Here is a 6,187-nt window from a genome sequence, read left to right on the forward strand (position 1 = left end):
TTCAACAAATATTCACTTCTGAGTTCTTAGCATGTGAATTACACATCTTTAATAACCCATTGAAGACACATTGTCACCTTAAAGCATTTACTCAGATTTTGCAGCGTTTTCAAACACCAGTTTCCAAACTGAGGCAGATTTTTCAGTAAAATGCTCCTGGAGCGTGTTCTAACCAATAGATATGTCATTTACATAGGTTTGCCTCACCGTTACGTACAAGTTCCGAACGCGCAACACACATCATGGATTTGACAACTTTTAATGAGTTGTGTACATGTGTATTACAAACTTTCATCCACCATACAAGGCATATTTCAACTCGAAAACATTAACACTGTGAGTTCGCGAGCATATTTCCTAATTAGCAGGTTTCGATATCAGGCAGTTTTTCAAAGGAAAAAACTGTTGGAGCGTGTTCTAACCCATAGATATGTAAATACATAGATTCTCCCGCTGTGAAATTTCGTGTTTTGAACACGCTTCATGCAGAAAAGATTCGACAAATATACACTACCGAGTTGTTTGCATGTGGATTACAGGGCTTTCATCACTTAGAAGGCATATTGTTGCTTAGAAGTATTTTCTCTGATTTCACATAGCTTTTCAAACGCCAGTTTCGAACATGAGGCAGATTTCATGGGAAAAACTTCTTGGAGCGGGTTCTAACCAATAGACATGTAATTTACATGGATTCGCTCACCGTGAAATTCCGTGTTCTGAACACGCTACATGCATCTCGGATGCGACAAATATTCACTACAGAGTTGTTAGCAAGTGGATTACAGCACTTTCATCCACCATACAAGGCTTACTGACACTTTGAAGAATTTTCTCAGATTTTTGAGTTTAGTTTTATGCCAGTTTTGAAAATGAGGCAGATTTGGCAGAAAAAAGCTCTTGGAGGCAGTTCTACCCAAAAGATATGTAATTTACCTAGTTTCAATCACCGTGACATTCTGTGGTCTGCACACGTTACATGCACCACGGATTCAACAAACATTTATAATGAGTTGTGAACATGTGTATTACCGAACTTCATCCACAATTCATGGCATATTTACAACTAGAAACATTAACTCTGAATTTGCAGCTTTTTCCTAATGCCAGTTTTGAAATTCAGGCCGTTTTTTCAGAAAAAAATTTTTGGATTGGATTCTAACCAATAGGCGTGTAATTAACATAGATTCCATTGCCGGCATTTTCCGTGATACGATCACCCTGCATGCATAACGCTTTCTACAAATATTCACCACAGATTTGTTTGCATGTTTTTTACGATCTTCCATCACAATACAAGGCATATTGACACTTTGAAGCTTTATCTCTGATTTTGCAGAGATTTTCAAACGCCAGTTTCAAAAATGAGGCAGATTTCGCAGAAAATTCTCTTGGAGCGAATTCTACCCAAGACACATGTATTTTACATAGATTCGCTCACCGTGATATTCTGTGTTCCGAACATGCTTCACGTATCTCGGATTCAACAAATATTCACTACAGAGTTGTTAGCATGTGGATTACCGAACTTTCATCCACCATAAAAGGCAGATTTACACCGAAAATCTAGTAATCTGTTTTCGCATGGTTTTCCTTACGCCAGTTTCGAAAATCAGGCCGATTTCTCAGGAAAAATCTCTTGGAGTGATTTCTAACCAAGAGAAATGTAATTTACATAAATTCCCTGGCCATGAAATTCCGTGTTCCGAACATGCTACATTCATAAACGTTTCGACAAATAGTCACTACAAATTTGTTAGCATGTGGATTACCGAACTTTCATCACAATACACTGAATATTGATTCATAGAAGTATTTTCTCAAATTTTCCAGAGTTTTTCAAACGCCAGTTTCAAAAAAGACGAAGTTTTCGCAGAAAAACTCTCTCGGAGCGAGTTCTACCCAATAGAGAAGTAATTTACATTGTTTCAATCACCGTGAATTTCCACGTTCTGAACACGGTACATGCATCACGAATTAGAAAAAGATTCTTTAATATGTTGTGAAAATGTGGATTACCGAACTTTCTTGCAACATATAGGCACATTTACACCTACAAATATTTACTCTCGTTTTGCAGCTTTTTCCAAGCTTCAGATTCGATAATCATGCAATTTTCGCAGAAAAATCCTCTTCTAGCTCGTTCTACTCAATAGAATTGTAATTTACATAGTTTCATTACCGTGAAATTCCGTTTTCCAAAAGCGCTACATGAATCACGGTTTAAAAAATCATTACTACACTGTAATTACCATGTGGATTACCGGACTTTCATTCACCATTCAAGGCATATTGACACTTAGAAGCATTTTCTCAGATTTCACAGGGTTCTCCTAATGGCAGTTTTCAAAATGAGGCACATTTCGCAGAAAAATTCTCTTCAAGCGAGTCCTACCCAATAGACATGTAACTTACAATGTTTCCTTTACTCTGACATTCCGTATTCTGAACACATTAAATGCATCACGAGGTCGACAAACATTCTTTAATGAGTGTGAGCATGTGGATTATCGATTTTTCAACCACAATACAAGGCATATTTACACCTAGAAACATTTATTTAGATTTCGCAGGTTTTCCTAAAGTTAGTTACGAAAATCAGGTAGTTTTCGCAGAAAAATTCTCATGGTGCATGTTCTATCCAATAGATATCTCATCTTCGAAGATACCGTCACCGTAACTTTCTGTGTTCCGAAAACGTTACATGCACCACGGATTCAACAAATATTCACTGCTGAGTTCTTAGCATGTGAATTACACATCTTTAATAACCCATTGAAGACATATTGTCACCTTAAAGCATTTACTCAGATTTTGCAGCGTTTTCAAAACACCAGTTTCCAAACTGAGGCAGATTTTTCAGTAAAATGCTCCTGGAGCGTGTTCTAACCAATAGATATGTCATTTACATAGTTTGCCTCACCGTGAGAGTCCGTGTTCCGAACACGCTACATACATCACGGATTTGACAAACATTTTTAATGAGTTGTGTACATGTGTATTTCAGAACTTTCATGCACCATACAAGGCATATTTTCACCTAGAAACTTTAACTGTGAGTTCGCAGCATTTTCCTAATAGCGGTTTCGAAAATCAGGCAGTTTTCAAAGGAAAAAACTGTTGGAGCGTGTTCTACCCAATAGATATGTAAATTACATAGATTCTCCTGCTGTGAAATTACGTGTTTCGAACACGCTACATGCAGAAAAGATTCGACAAAAATACACTACAGAGTTGTTTGCATGTGGATTACAGGACTTTCATCACAATAGAAGGCATATTGATGCTTAGAAGTATTTTCTCTGATATCACACAGCTTTCGAAACGCCAGTTTCGAAAATGAGGCAGATTTCACGGCAAAAACCTCTTGGAGCTGGTTCAAACCAATAGAATGTAATTTACATGGATTCGCTCACCGTGAAATTCCGTGTTCCGAACACGCTACATGCATCTCGAATGCGACAAATATTCACTACATAGTTGTTAGCATGTGGATTACAGCACTTTCATCTACCATACAAGGCTTCCTGAGACTTTGAAGAATTTTCTCAGATTTCGCAGGTTAGTTTTATTGCCAGATTTGAAAATGAGGCAGATTTGGCAGAAAAATGCTCTTGGAGCCAGTTCTAGCCAAAAGATATGTAATTTACCTAGTTTCAATCACCGTGACATTCCGTGTTCTGAACACGTTACATGCACCACGATTTCAACAAACATTCCTTAATGAGTTGTGAACATGTGTATTACCGAACTTCATCCACCATACATGGCATATTTACAACTAGAAACATTAACTCTGAATTTGCACCTTTTTTCTAATGCCAGTTTCGAAATTGACGAAGTTTTCACAGAAAAACCTCTCGGAGCGAGTTCTACACAATAGAGACGTAATTTACATTGTTTCAATCACCGTGAAATTCCACGTTCTGAACACGGTACATGCATCACGGATTAGAAAAAGATTCTTTAATATGTTGTGAAAATGTGGATTAACGATCTTTCTTGCAACATAAAGGCACATTTACACCTACAAATATTTACTCTCGTTTTGCAGCTTTTTCCAAACTTCAGATTCGATAATCATGCAATTTTCGCAGAAAAATCCTCTTCTAGCTCGTTGTACTCAATAGAATTGTAATTTACATAGTTTCATTACCGTGAAATTCCGTTTTCCAAAAGCGCTACATGAATCACGGTTTAAAAATCATTACTACACTGTAATTACCATGTGGATTACCGGACTTTCATTCACCATTCAAGGCATATTGACACTTAGAAGCATTTTCTCAGATTTCACAGGGTTCTCCTAATGGCAGTTTTCAAAATGAGGCACATTTCGCAAAAAAATTCTCTTCAAGCGAGTTCTACCCAATAGACATATAACTTAAATTGTTTCCTTCACTACGACATTCCGTATTCCGAACACTTTACATGCATCACGAATTCGACAAACATTCTTTAATGAGTGTGAGCATGTGGATTACCAAACTTTCATCCACCATACAAGGCATATTTACACCTAGAAGTTGTTATTCTGATTTCGCAGGTTTTTCCTAACATCCAGTTTTGAAAATCATGAAATTTTTACAGAAACATTCAATTCAAGCGAGTTCTATCCAGTAGAATTGTTATTTTCAGAGCTTCACTCACCGAGACATTCCGTGTTCCGAAAACGTTACATTCATCATGGCTTCGACAAACATTATTTAATGACCGTGAGCATGTGGATTACCGATTTTTCAACCACAATACAAGGCATATTTACACCTAGAAACATTTACTTAGATTTCGCAGGTTTTCCTAACGTCAGTTACGAAAATCAGGCAGTTTTTGCTGAAAAATTCTCTTGGTGCATGTTCTATCCAATAGATATCTCATCTTCATAGATACCGTCACCGTAACATTCTGTGTTCTGAAAACGTTACATGCAACATGGATTCAACAAATATTCACTTCTGAGTTCTTAGCATGTGAATTACACATCTTTAATAACCCATTGAAGACACATTGTCACCTTAAAGCATTTACTCAGATTTTGCAGCGTTTTCATAACAGCAGTTTCCAAACTGAGGCAGATTTTTCAGTAAAATGCTCCTGGAGCGTGTTCTAACCAATAGATATGTCATTTACATAGTTTGCCTCACCGTGACTGTCCATGTTCCGAACGCGCTACACACATCACGGATTTGACAAACATTTTAATGAGTTGTGTACATGTGTATTACAAAACTTTCATCCACCATACAAGGCATATTTACACCTAGAAACATTAACACTGAGCTCGCATATATTTCCTAATTGCAGTTTCGAATATCAGGCATTTTTCAAAGGAAAAAACTGTTGGAGCGTGTTCTACAAAATAGATATGTAAATTACATAGATTCTCCCCCTGTGAAATTACATGTTTCGAACATGCTACATGCAGAATATATTCGACAAATATACACTACAGATTTGTTTGCATGTGGATTACAGGACTTTCTCACTATAGAAGGCATATAGATGCTTAGAAGCATTTTCTATTATTTCAGAGATTTTCAAACGCCAGTTTCGAAAATGAGGCAGATTTCACGCAAGAAACCTCTTAGAGCGGGTTCTAACCAATAGACATGTAATTTACATGGATTCGCTCACCATCTAATTCCGTGTTCTGAACACGCTACATGCATCTCGGATGCGAAAAATATTCACTACAGAGTTGTTAGCATGTGGATTACAGCCCTTTCATCCACCATACAAGGCTTACTGACACTTTGAAGAATTTTCTCAGATTTCACACTTTAGTTTGAACTCCAGTATTGAAAATGAGGCAGATTTGGCAGAAAAATGCTCTTGGAGCCAGTTCTACCCAAAATATATGTAATTTACCTACTTTCAATCACCGTGACATTCCGTGTTCTGCACACGTTATATGCACCACGGATTCAACAATCATTCTTTAATGAGTTGTGAACATGTGTATTAACGAACTTTAATGCACCTTACAGTGCATATTTATACATAGAAATTTTATTCTGATTTAGTAGTATTCTCCTAATGTCAGTCTCTAAAATCATGCAGTTTCCACAGAAAAATCCTCTTGGAGCGAGTTCTACCCAATAGACATGCAATTTACATAGAACCCGTCATCGTGAAATTCCATGTTCCGAAAAAGCTACATGCATCACGGATTCGACAAATATTCACTACA

This window comes from Camelus ferus, chromosome 30 (genome assembly GCF_009834535.1).
Source record: "Camelus ferus isolate YT-003-E chromosome 30, BCGSAC_Cfer_1.0, whole genome shotgun sequence".
NCBI lineage: Eukaryota > Metazoa > Chordata > Mammalia > Artiodactyla > Camelidae > Camelus > Camelus ferus.